Raw genomic sequence first — 14,722 nt, 5'->3', positions numbered from 1 at the left:
CTTCAAATTAACCTCCTCAATTGTGGTGAGCACCGAGTGAGCTTTGGCGAAAAGAGCCGCCTCAATTAAACTATCTGAAAAAATATGTTAGCAAAATGATGATTAATGTTCCAAATCGCATTTTTCACTTAAATCGCAAGAACAAAAACAAAAACGACTGCATTGTTATTGTTGTCTTTCAAATCAACTGCCCAACCATTTATTGGACGTTTTATCAATTTTTTATTGAGCTCAACTATTTAATAGACACAGCAATACCTTCGGCTGCCCACTACAGTTGACCCATATTTGTTGGACAGTGGCCGCACGTCACACAAGTGTATGCTACATATATATATGCATATATATACACTGAAGAGCAAAACTGTAACAAAATGTAGTACTTTCTATTTCAACACATTTTTTTTTAGACATGTTTTAACAAATCAAATATTTTTTTTCCATAACTTTATTGGCATGTATGTACTCTCTCTCTCAAACCGGTTTGGTGTCAATGCAACAACAACAACACTAGTAGCAAGCAATAATGCAAATAAAGACAAATGTTACAGTTTTGCACTCACTCTTAATTTTAAAATTTTCCGTTATTTTTCTCGTAATTATATATTTGGTGGATTTTTAATTATTATAAACGTGACCGTGAATAAGACAAAATGTTAAATCGGGAAGTACAACGCCAAATAATTGATTTGCTGAAGAAGGGCGAGTCTATAAGAAAAATAGCTAAAAAATTCGAAGTGAGCCACATGGCTATGCAAAGGCTGCGGAAAAATGTACCAGACGCTGTTCCCAGTAACAAAGGATGCCGGCCAAGGAAGATAAGCGACCGCGATGACCGCCATCTGGCAAATTTGGTAACAAGCAGCAAGGCGGTCACTCCCAAAGAAGCTCTAAAGATGCTGGATATTGATGCCAGTCAGTGGACAGCCAGGCGCAGCCTGTCAAAACTGGGGCTAAAGGCAGCGGAGAAGAAAACCAAGCCAATGCTGACAAAAAGACATGTGCAGTTGAGGCGGGATTTTGTTGCGGCTCACCAAAGCTGGACAGTTGAAGATTGGGATCAGGTACGTCTTTATAAATGGATTATAAAAGACCTTTTTTCATAAAATTTCAAAACGATTGCAGGTTATTTGGTCTGATGAAACCAAAATCAATCGATTTCAGTCAAATGGTCGGGCCTGGTATTGGGTTAAAGACCCAAATGCAGTCCAGCCACATCACATCAAGCAGACAGTAAAACATGGTGGTGGCTCCATTATGGTGTGGGGCTGCATTTCCAAAAATGGTTTGGGTCCTTTAGTACGAATAGACGGTATAATGCGGAAAGAGGAATACCTGGCCATATTGCAACAAAATCTGCCGGGTGTAGTGGAAAGTATGGGTCTTGCTGCTGAAAAAGTAATTTTTCAGCAAGACAATGACCCTAAGCACACCGCACATGTTGTACGAAATTGGATGCAACGCCAAAAATTTCGTAACTTGAAGTGGCCTCCACAATCACCGGACATGAACCCAATCGAAAATTTATGGAGTCATGTAAAATCGAAGCTTGCCGAATATTCAAGTCCGCCCAGTGGAGTTAATGAGCTGTGGGAGCAAACACGCGATGTATGGGATGCTATTCCGACTGACTTTGTCTTGAGGTATACACGAAGTATGCCCAATCGTATCCACGAGCTGAAAAAATCCAAAGGATATTGGACATCTTATTAATATTTATTTTATTTATTGTAAAAAATAAAAAATGGGTTGAGTGCAAAACTGTAACATTTGTCTTTATTTGCATTATTGCTTGCTACTAGTGTTGTTGTTGTTGCATTGACACCAAACCGGTTTGAGAGAGAGAGTACATACATGCCAATAAAGTTATGCAAAAAAAAATATTTGATTTGTTAAAACATGTCTAAAAAAAAATTTGTTGAAATAGAAAGTACATATTACATTTTGTTACAGTTTTGCTCTTCAGTGTATGTATATACACCTATGTACATGTATGCACACACTTGAACACATCACTTAACTATAAAGAATTAAAAATTTATTTGATTAGCTAATAAATGAATTGAAGTGCGCTTACAGATTAGACCGGCGGCTGGTTGATGGAGTTTTGCAGCCGGCTGCTGTGTTCGTAACGCACAAATATTTGAATATGCGTACATACATACATATGTATGTATGCACATATATTTTAACTGGGCATAATATGTGTATGTATGTATGTATGCACGCATAGCTTAAATAAATATTTTAATACAAATGTGTGTATGTAAGTGTTTAAATTTGTTTGCTGACTTTTCTATGCTAACTCAAAATCATCAATCACAATTTTATGTGCATTGCCGTAGGCTAATTGCAACAATTGCTACTTGCAATAACAGCCAACAACAACTAATACGTAGCAATAGCAAAATCTAATTTCACAATGTAATTTATCATTAAGCTTCGAAAAGCCGCCACTCAACGCCAGATCAACTGCTCCACTGACATTTTGTTAAAGTGTCATGTTCATATGTAAATTCTCAGTGAATGTGTGTAATTATATACATACAGACATGCGTATACACTTACACACATACAAATAAAGCGTTAAGCAAAAAAAAAATATTACATTAAAACAATTTGAGGAAAGGAATTGTTTGAATTTAGTCAAACATACGAATAGTTGTAGGCCCTGTAGCCATACAAATCGATTAGCAGCCCTGAGTGTTAATTATCTCGTGTAGATATTTTCCAGAGTTTGTCTAACTTTTGAGTAAAACTTTAAAATGCATAGAACAATGAAAAAAAAATTAAAAATTAAAATAAAAAAATAAAAAATTCACTTCGGTCGATCCTGCCAGGAGTCGAACCTGGAATCTTCTGATCCGTAGTCAGACGCGTTATCCATTGCGCCACAGGACCGTATGAAAAATGTATGCAAAATTGCTTATTTCAGCATTTTCTCATGTGATAGATAAAGTGTGTATTGTGTTCTAACTGTATTTATTTATAGATTTTGGTAAAATGCGCGAACGGCAACCTGTGCAGATCCAAGCAATCAGCAAACTTAAGGGGTTACATACATTCAGCAGCGCTAAAAATGCGCTAAAAGAAAAACTCTTTTTAGAAGGGATAACAATAGAAATAAATATAAAAAATTGTATGCATTGTTTATTAGTACTTAAACTTTATAAAAAAATTTATTTTAATTTTTCTTTACAAAAATTAGTATCATATATAAAAAATCACGTGGCCCAAAGTACTTACCAAAATACTTAAATAGTTGCTCCACGGTCTGCATCATTTCTCCTTGAAATGTTGATGGATCTGTAAAAAGTAAAAAAAATCTTATAAAATAAAGTTGTAGTTATAGTCCGTCGAGCCGGATTTTTAAATTTCGAAAAATTTTGCAATTTACGGCATTTTAAAAAATATCGAAATATCGTGTGATCGTATGTAACCTCTTAAATGAATAGTTGCCGGGGAGTTCAAACGATTTTTACTTAACCGAAGTATTCATAATTATTTCCCATAAAAATTTATGTTTTACCTACACACATTCTGCTTACATAAGATTTCTTGAGAAAAGAGAAAAAGTTGCTGCACAAACAAGGTGGCGCAAAATTAATCATCCAATTTTGTTTTTCAGTAACTATTTTACTGATAAAGGGTAGTACTAACTGCACAGTCATGATATTTCGCCATCAACATGCATTTTAGGAGTATTTGCCGTGAAATGTTCCTTTGATTACATTGATTGTCAAATGAGAAGAAACGTCAAAATGAAAATTGAAGAAATGTAAGCAAACAAATTTATAAGCATCGCCCCAGAAGCAATTGGTAAAATTTTGATTAGAAAAGTGTTATCAAACTTAATAATATAACTAATTGTATTTTTTTTCTTCTTTCAAGCAGGTTTTTCTACATTCTGCCAAAAAAGTACCAGTTTGCTTAATAAAACGCAAAATAATTGTTTAATCATCAAAATTCATTTTGTCGCCTTCAAAATAGGCTCCATTCGAAGCAAGACACATTTACCAACGATTAGTCTAGTCATCAAAGCACCTCTTAAACGCGTTTGAAGAGATCTTCTTCAGCTCCTTCTGCGAATTCTCCTTAATGGGCTCTATCGCCTCAAAGTGGCGTCTGCGGAGTGGCAATTTAAGTTTTGGGGAAAGGAAAAAGTCACAGGGGGTAAAATCCGGTGAATCCGGCGGTGGTTGTTCGATAATATTTGTGGAGTTTTTAGTTAAAAAAGTGTTCACAATATGAGCTTTCTGAGAGGGTGCGTTATCATGGTGCAAGATCCATGAGTTTTCTTTCCACAAATTGCGCCGTTTCCTACGCACATTCTCTTTCAAACTTCACCACTTTCAACTACCTCTGTTCCAAATAATATTCTTTATTTACCGTAAAACCATTTGGAACAAATTCCGAGTGCGCAACACCGACATACTTGCTACAGCAGTTATCAGTCGGAAATAGTACTTATGTTCGATACAGATGAAGGTCATAAGAGCTATACAGTGACGGGCGGAGTACCGCAGAGATCTGTACTGAGCCTGATCCTATGAAATGTCCTATATGATGGGGTACTGCGACTCCCAATCCCGAGAGAAATGCATTCGGAGGTGGCATTGCGTTGACGATAGTCGCCAAAACAATTCCTTCTATTCAGAGCATCTGCAGCGAGTCAACAACAAAGGTGAAAAAATAGCCATCGGCAGTCAAACTTCAGCTAGCAGGACAAAAAACAAAAGCAGTACTCATTACGAGAAAGTGAGAAACGATCGCACTAAACATTGATGGGTTTAACGTCACAACATAAGTGGCATTAAGTTATTTGGGTGATCGATGCTCGACTAAGCTTCAAGGAGCACATTAAAAAAAACATGTGGAAAAGCAGACATGGTGACGGTGGCACGGTCAAGGAATATGGCCAACATTGGTGGTCACACTCAAGGCAGAAGAGCGCTCTTGACTAAAGTTGCTCAGTCTACACTTATGCTTGCGAATTAGGCGGAAATAGACCAAGTAAGTTTTACGGCACAGCCAAAAGCCTAAACAGGCGACTAACGGCGGAAGAGCGCAAGGAGGAAAGACAGTGGAGCATAAATGAGTGGCAAAATCACTGGAACCTGGCACAATTCCTCACTGGACATGGATATTACAGAGAGTATCTTCAAAGACTCGGCCACGACTACACAGCAGATTGCTCTTTCTGCGTCAGCAGTAGTGACAATGCGAAACATATTTTCATCTCCTGTCCACGGTACGTATCTGAAAGCATGTCGATCGAAGAAATAATGAAAGAGAGAATAACCCCAGGCAACATTCTAAATCACATGCTGCAATCGAAGTTGTTGTGAGCCCAGATGAGAGAATGGTCCGCGAATGCGTAACTGCGGGGAAAGGAATGGCAGCGCAGACAAACAAGTAACGACTTGTAGACAAAGAGAGAAACATATATGATAGCCATACTGACCAGCTTGGCCCTGCAATGCAATGCTTAAACGGCGATACCGCAGGGTAAATTAAAGCTACAGAGGTCGGAGTTATGGTTTAGTACATACCCTATGACCAGAAAGTACCGGGAATGTTTAAATAAATCACAACAGAATTAAATTTCAGGCAAATTTATTTTATCTCCTTCAAAATATGACCCGTCTGAAGCAACACACATGTGCCAACGTTTAACCCAGTCCTCAATGCACCTGGTAGGCCGATGAAGGGATGGCCTTCAGCTCCTTCGTCGCTTTCTCTTTGATCTCCTCTATCGACTGAAATCTCCTTCCACGAAGTGGTAACTTCAACTTGGGAAAGAAAAAGAAGTCGCACGAGGCCATATCAGGTAAATATCAGGTGCATGCACGATGGTATTTACTTGGTGTTTAATGAAATAATCCAGCACAATTTGGGCTCGGTGCGATGGCGCGTTATTATCATGCAAATTCCAAGAATTGTTTGCCCACATTTCCGGCCGACCAGGGAGACACTGATGATCCGATGGCGCTAAAAAGTGACAGACGTGCGACTTACAGTCCTACCAACATAAGAAAAAAATATGGACCGGTTCTCACGCGCGCGGTTCGTTGTACTGTTTATCAAGTCCAGTTAGTAAGATAATACTGACTGTGCGTGGTCCCGAATGAGTTGTATCTTTAGCGAACAGTATGAATCGTGCCGTCTTTGTTGACGGTATCTATGTTAGATTCTCCCTTCGATGAAAAAAAAACCACGGTGTCTTCCGCATAAAAACGCAAATGAACTGCATTTGGAGGCCTTATATTAATTTGTGTTTTTACAATTTAACAACGGCATTTCGTTTTCATTAGTTTTTTTAGTTGAAATCTCACAAATCACAACCATGTAATTTCTCCTCCTTTTGTTTGTTTTGCACTGATAAGGGAGCTGACGTCAGACTTGTTGAAACCGCGAAAATGAAAGTAACTGTTTTGGCAAGGCGCCACCTAAGGTGCTCAATTTGCTTTGGTTTGCATTCATTCATTCAACCGGATAATACCATTGCCGTTTCACGTAATTTTTTTCGTAGGATTGTAGATACGTTCACAGATGTGACGATTTGAGCCCAGGTTAAACAAATAAAGGCAAAAGATAAAAAATTACGTTGAATTTAATTTTCTCAGTTAAAAATTTAGGTTTTTTTTCGATGTTTTGCTAAAAAGCTGGAAAATAACAATTTGAAATTATTTTGTGTGAGAAAATCGTATAACAGTTACGATCCCTGATATAATATAATAAAAAAATAAATGCATAACAAAATCCAATTGTGTCGCTTTCATAAAAAAAAGTATTCACATATTCCATTTAAAAATTGCTACGTTTCTGGTTGCCAAACACTGCCTATTTAAGTGTTCCGTAATGTTTAATACACCCACAAAAGGAACTTCAAACTTGACATTGAAACTTTGTTCTTCGGCTTGTCATGAAAATCTGAAGTCGGCAAACTTCTTTTCCCCGCAAATCTGAATTTATTAGTACGAGAACATAAGAACATGCGCAGTTGGCATTGACATATTTTCCACAAACATTTGAAGTAATGTAACGCTGCTGATACCAGTATTTGAACTTAAAAAATATTTTTATTGTACAAATGAAAATCAGGTTAGAGTCATTCATCATTTACGGCATACGGCATAAGTACAACTCTGACAGCAGGCGGGTTAGCAGGTTTAGAAGTAGTTGCCAGCATTTGGACATATATTGGAATTCTATGTTTTTACTACTTATAAACATTCGGTGCATATTCACTAGTAATTTCATTTATTATTTTTTATCTTGAGTATTTAAAAGCTGTGAAAAATAACAATAATTTTTTCAACATAAATTTATATATTTTTCCAATGATTTAGGTTTTCAGTTTGTAAAGTTAAGGTGCCATACCACGTGAAAAAAATTTGCTTTCAGAAAGTCTGTCAATTCGCGGAATTTCGGAAAGTGATTGCAAAAGCAGTCATGCTAATAGTATAAAATAACTTATGTAAGAAGTCTTTTATTCCCATCGCAGCTCAAAGTACAATCAGGTTAATGGAAACTGTCCTTTGGAGGCAATCTCTCAGGGGACATGGTAGCATTTTTGGGCAGTTAATGCCGTATTTCTCCGAACTTCGAAACTAGAGTTTGAGGGTCGTGCTAGGGCAATCTTTCCAAATAGGCAGAATTGGATCGAACGGAAAATCTGCACCGGAAATAGCACCTCTGTCTTCACTGACGGTTCCAAGATGGAATCGGGGGTCGGAGCAGGGATCTTCTCTAAATCAGCCAATTTATCTACCTCCTTTAAATTGCCGAAGAAGCAGAAGTCTTTGCGATCTTCCAGTCATGCAAAATGCTTAGGGAGCGAGGGAGATATTAACATTTTCTCCGATATTCAAGCCACGATTACAGCTCTGACGACGCCATGGTGCAGAACGAAATTGGTAAACTCCTGTAAGGACAGGAGGAGATCAAATCTCTTAGGTGTGCAGGTAACATTTCTCTGATCTGGGTTCCAGTACCTAGGAACATAGAGGGGAATGAAATTGCTGATGAGCTTGCCAGGAAAGGGCCAAGGAATTGTTAAAGAGAACTGCACAAATTATTTCTCAGGAAAGCGCAGTAAATATGGAGCTCCATTTCTTCATGTGCAATTTCGAAAACCCTTTGGCCCCCATATGATATACGAAGGACTCAGAAAGTTCCTTGGACTCCTCGCCATTCAATTTCCAAATACGTAGCTGTGTTTACCGGTCATTGGACGATCGGCGCACACGCGGAAAAACTAGGAAAGCCGCTTGCAGAAACTGCGGGGACCTTTCAGATGACGCGACTGTAGAGCACTTTCTCTGTAAATGTCCGGGTTTGGCAGTTTGACGACTTAGGTTACTGAGCGCTCCTTTCTTCGACAGCCCGGGGCAGTGTGCTAACCTAAATCCAATCAATCTCCTCCATTATATCAACAGCTTAGGCTGGATGTAGATATATTCGTGTTGAAGATCATAATGGTATCAAAACGACGCTTTAGTGCTACTTGAGGAGTCCCAGACCGGCACTTAAACCATTTCACCTACCTACCTACCTACCTAAGGCTCCTCCGTCCGATTGAAATCTCTTGGATTTGTTGAAGTTTTGAAATGGTTGGTCACCAGCATCACGCGTTCTGTGTAAATACATATATTAATAAGCCACAATCGGTCGATGCACCAGGAAGCTCATTTCTCAAATTCAGTTGGATCTACGCAACCGAGTTATTGAAAATTTGACCTTTCAGACCAGTGCATTTGAACAATGAACCCTTTATTGCTGTTTCATGCACGCAGATTCAAACCTGTGCACTTCCGAATGGTAGCCACGCACCAATCCATTTGGATACGGCGTTAACAGTGCCATATTCTATATAATATACAGACATATAATGTTTATGTTCATACCGTTTTAACCCGACCCGAAAAAAAAAAATTTATATACCATATTATAAAAGATTTTGCAATAAATTTCCAAAAAAAAAATTTTTTTTTTTTTTTTAAGATATTGTCTCGTTTTACTCATAATAAGCTCGGCTTTCGAGTGAATAATTTAAGCTTAAAGAAAAATAAATCTTTTGAAATTGATAATTGCAATTCGGCGCAGTAAGTTGTCTCTTCCAAATTGATTGCAGCTTTCCTGCACTGATCGATAACAACTTTCTTAAGCTAAGTTACGAGAAAGTCAAAATTTTGTACAGCAAAATGAGTTAAGGAGACATTTTCCGTGCGGGATCTGACTGCATCTTATCTTTCGAATTTCATAAATGTTGTAAGAAAATGAGCCTTACGTGAGTAAAGAATCTGACCGCACCTTTAGTTTGGTGATTTAATTGCTTTTGACAATCGCAACTGTGACTTGTCGCCTGCTCCACTTGTTGCTGTTGGAATTCAATTGAACTGTGAGTATCGTTTTGTTAAAATACCACCAGCGTTGTGAATTGCATAAAACACAAAACATACACAAATAATAATATTATATATATTTTTTTTTAACCTGGCAGTTCCCAATCTAGTAAGTGGTGCTTGCGGAGTTCTTTACACGTTGGGGCGGCGCTAACAAAATTGCTCTAGCAACATCAATCATGACAATTAAGCTTTGATTTTTTTTATGAGCTCGAAAAAAATATACTTTAAATTTAATTTCAAAAAAGTTATTATCGGCTTAAATATTTAAATGACCGCACAGCGCGATTTGTCATATGAAGTGTTTTTAATTTTTTTGATTTTTTGTTTTGTTATAAATTAAATTGAATTTACAAATTTTTTAACCACTTTAAATGCACACTAATACCAATCACTGTAGTTAGTTTCGAACGATTCACACATTAATAATTTGAAAGCAAGCGCAAGTGCATTCAGAAGCATTTGTTGTGCGAAAATTCGACTGAATGCATTTTTCATTTACTCCTTGCGATCCCACCCAGGCACGCATGCCATTGTTCGTTGTATTTGTTGTTGCTGGCATACGAGTCTAATATTTACTTGAAACAATTTGCGCTAACTCCCTCGGGTAATAATTGTCATTCAACAGCGGCTGAAACAAAAACAAAGAAAAAGCAAATTCATGCAATCAATTGAAGCGCAAGCATAAATACTTTTTTTTCAATAATACATTTTTTTAATTTTTTTCTATACATTTGGCGCACATTTGCCATTTGCCGATCGCAGACAAGATAGCCATGTTAATTTAAATGTTTGCAAATTGTTGTTACTGCAACTCTAATCGCATGCGCATTGCAATTGTTTATGAAAATACCCACTCGCACAAATGGATTTCCATGTACTCATACACACATACATATGTACATACATACATTTCTCATGGCATGCATAGAGGGCACGCATTGTTGCTGCCATTGAATGCCTCCGGTCTTGTAACTATTGTATTTACATACGCACACATATACATATTTGTTCGATCTGAGAATTGTTAACGTTGCAATGTCGTCTCCTTCGGCATCGGCATCGTCATCGTCATCGCCATCGCCATCGTCGCCGTCAGACATTTGAGCAATTAATCAACGGAGGCATTCAGACTGACGAATACGATTGCATGAATGAGTTGATTGGGTGGGAGTTGGTTTTGAAGTGCAATTTGTGAAGTGTGACTAGAATTCATTCATTTCAATGATAACTTAATTATTTGTTAATCTATTTTTTTATATAGTTTTCAATTGATAAATGCTGGGGGAGTTGAAATATCGAAGTAATTCGAAATGACCTTAGAGTTAGAGGTAATCACTGCAGCGCTGCGAAGTCTGACCAGCAAATGGAAATGGGAAAACCTCTTCAGTTTCTCAAAGTGGAAATAAATTAACTTTCATATTTATATTCTTAGACTAAAAGTACGTTCACATTTGCAGTAATTAGCAATAAATCCACAAAATTAATCTACCCGTTCACATATGGGCATTTTCACGGTAACGGACGCGACATTTGTACGCTTTTAAGTGCGTCCAAAACAATGAAGACAAAGTAAAAGTTTATATATATTGATATTGTTTTAAATGGCTGACGGAGTGCTAGATTTTAATATATACGGGAAAGATCTCTTACAAATAAGTACGTAGTTATAAGCAATTATAAAGTGATACGGACGCGACAAAAAATAGAAGTTTTTTTGAGGCGCATTCAGAAATATACAAAATTCAGCAAATTAAGGATTTTTATATATATACAATATATATGTTAATAAATGCGAACAGATGACTGTTATTCGTAGGTTTATGAAATATGATAATTTTCTCTTCGTTTTTTTTAATTGAGTATAGAAGAAATACGGACGCGACAAAATTTTCCATGAGCTAGGAAATAGAATTTTTTTCATTATAACACTTCAATTTTATTGAAAATAAAAACTCAAGTAATATTACAGTAAAAACGACTTAAAAAATTAAGAAGAAAGTTATTAGTTTTTATGATGGTCTATTTTAATTATTTTCTTTAATGAATAGGCCGTCCGAGCAACTTCAATACATTTACTGTCGAAATATGAAAACCAATGCATACTTTTAACTCCTTTGATATATGGAACATTTTGCCATAACTCTGACAGTTGATTAGAAAAACTATCAATTTGTGTTCCAGAGATATACAAAATTTTAACTCCATCAATGTTGTTCTTAGCACATTCATAGAAGCATAAGGCATCACCGAGAATGATATTTCTTGCTTTAACGATTTGCCAGACTTTTCGTTTAACTACGGCACCTATTCCGTGTACAGCACCTTTGCCATGTGAAGTGGTGAAAAAATTCCACTCTAAGATTCCGCAATGAAATTCAGCTGCAAGTCTTGGAATACTAGAAAGAATAAATTTATTTTTGAATTGGGAAGTGCTTCCATCAGAGAAAATATAAATGCTGGTAACTCCTTTGTACTGGTTTTGTAAGATATTGATAACTTTGGAAATAAAGCAGTAAATGTCGAATTTACTGTGAGTCATTCTATCACTGATAACAGCATAGGACTTGGTTTCACCAAGAACCTAAGCTACGCACGTAAACACTGTTACTTGGTTATAATTAAAGTGGGCATCTTGAATTTTGTTTTGGCATGTCAAGCGATAATTTTCAGCAAAATCAACTTGAATAACAATTTCATTAGCTGCTAAATTTTTCTTTTTAATTTCAATTTTAATCTTGTGCAATCTCTACGACTTTATTTAAAATTTAAGGTTCGCGGTAACGGACGCGACGAATTTCAAACACCAATAAATTTTATTAATCGTTTTTGTCGAGAGTCAATGGCTACTTTTCTTAAGTGAAATAAGTTATTTGCTTAAAGTCTGAAAGCAATTTATACTTCAACACTTTTTGCACTAATGAGAACAATAAATGCTATTTTTCGGTAACGGACGCGACATACGAATATAAGCAGAAGTAATCAAAAAAAAACTACCGTTATTCGATCTCCACTAAGTCTCCCTGCTTGTTAAACATTGTGTTACTATCAGTAGAAGATTTTTAAATTATAAAAACATCATAGTATTGCTGTGAATAAGGGAATACTACAAGGAAAAAAGTTGGTATATTTGGTCAAAAGAGTTCGATTTTTGTAAATTTTGTATATTCGTTGTATATTTCAGCTCAAAATTAAAAGAAAAGAAAAATTCTTTTATATTTATAAAGTAAACACATTTGAGATTTATTATTCATCAACAAAAAGTTTTCAGGAACAGTTTGAGTTTTGCACTCGTGGTTGACCTTTTTGTGAAAATGCCCATATGTATGGTAGATTGCCAGCGAAATTGACAATCAGCTGTTAAATAGTGTTTTGAAAGTTTTTTCTTCATAGAAATTAGAAGAGAAGCAATAGTAAATTTAATTGCGCAATTGGTTGCTAGTTTATTGAGGTTTCAAAAAATATGGCGGCAATACGCATGTGAAATTCGATATTGCATTTTAGGTATAATAAGCAAAATCAGGCCAAAGCGTCCATGGATATACCTAATGTTTGGGTGCTGTCGGTAAATGTATATATATATATATTTTTTTACTAATGTTCAAAGATCTCAAATAAGTTGAATTAAATTCAGATGGATACCATATTGCAATAAAAATGCTGTAGACAGGTTGGTACTCAATGGTTTTCCTAGCCCTCGCTGACCATAGATGCTTATATTTGTAAATACTGACCTTAATTTTTCATAGCTACAGGCTTATGTTTATAAATGTTGGGACACCCAGCCGCCGCACCGGTTCTCAAATTTTCGAGCAGTCGTTCTTAAAGAAAATTCCTCAAAGTCCTCTTCTCAGCGAGAAAACGAAACCAAATTTTGGTACAAATGTTCCAGTCGGAGACTCAGCATTTCGCTTTAATGAAACTTCACCTTTATAACTCAACGGCCAGATGCAACGAAAAGGTTTTTAATTACCACCTTTCCAAGTCAAGGAGATTAGTAAGGAACGTTTTCGGTCACTTGAAAGCAAGATTTAGCAAAATTGGTAAAGCCAAACAAATTTGGAATTCGCAAATCAATGAGAGCAACCAGAACCGACGTACTATACTCAAGAGCACAACTTCAACGCAGAACTCATAAGAAATTCAACCGCTTCGTTTTTATGTTCCTTTTAAATTTCATTTATTTCATATTCTTTTTTTTAAATTAATTTTTTTATTATTAAATTAATAGAACCTAATTAAAGCACTAACAACAAGTACATGGGAACTTTTTGTTCGAATCGCTTTAAATTAAAAGTTTTAATTCAATTTATCTGCAAACTTAAAATAAAAATAATTCACTTACCACATGCCCATATTTTGTAATTTTTTCTACTTTACCTTCTTCTCATCTCTGTAAAACAAAAAGATTATTTTTAGATGTACATACAAACTTTTTGATATTGAACAAAGTTACCTAAATTTACTAGATAAATTGTGAATTTTTACATTTATTTCCCTCGGCCATATCTATTGCCATGCCTGCATATATTTGCGTGTTTCTTTTGCCGCCTCGTAATTGCGGCAGCTTCTTTAGCTTTCATGAATAACGAAAGTGAACGAAACATTTCTACCAACTCATTTAATACCGGCTGACATTTTTTTCATGTATTGTTGACATTTAGTAGAATAAAAAAAATAGTCAGTTGCGCCGTAGAGGGGGGCAAAATACGTCAGCTGAACAGGCGAACTTGTAAAATAAATTAAAAAGTAAAACTACTTTATGCCGATTGAAATTTTTGACGTGATAACGTCTTATAATTCGATTTAGCCGGCTGCACGCACGAAAAAATGTGTCGTTACCATGCTCATTTGTCGTTACCTTGCTCATTTGTCGTTACCTTGCTCATTAGTGTTACCTTGCTCATTGCCGTTACCTTGAATGAACTGCAAGCGAAAGCGCGGAACGAACAAAGCAAACGAAGGGCAACGTTCGACATCTTGCTCTCTCCTACTTAAGTGAGCGTATATATGTATGTATATGCGCATATGTACATATATAAATTCACGTATTTGTATTTGCATATGCCTTCTTATTGATTATTATTAATTTGATTTACTTGAAGAATTTAAAATAAAACCAAGTTTGTTAATAATGCCTGTTATTTTAATGTTATTATTATTAATTTTTTTATTATATATTATATGAAGGAAAAAATGTATGGTAATATTTACCATTACCTTATAAGATATGTTGTATACTAATATATGTATATAAAGATGCATATACATATACAATTTCGCGCAATTTTCAAAAAGAACAAATCTATATGTAA

The 14,722-nt window shown here is 35.9% G+C and overlaps 1 non-coding gene across 1 annotated transcript; it reads right to left on the bottom strand.

The window, feature by feature from the left end:
- Positions 1-2,828: 2,828 nt before the first annotated feature.
- On the bottom strand, positions 2,829-2,901 carry Trnar-acg (transfer RNA arginine (anticodon ACG)). Its single transcript has one exon. It is a non-coding gene; the product is annotated as a tRNA-Arg (tRNA).
- Between the last annotated feature and the right edge of the window lie 11,821 nt (positions 2,902-14,722).

Source organism: Anastrepha ludens, chromosome 4 (assembly GCF_028408465.1).
Source record: "Anastrepha ludens isolate Willacy chromosome 4, idAnaLude1.1, whole genome shotgun sequence".
Classification (NCBI taxonomy): domain Eukaryota; kingdom Metazoa; phylum Arthropoda; class Insecta; order Diptera; family Tephritidae; genus Anastrepha; species Anastrepha ludens.
Note: the sequence above shows the minus strand (reverse complement) of the source record. Positions and strands in the feature narration are given on the sequence as shown.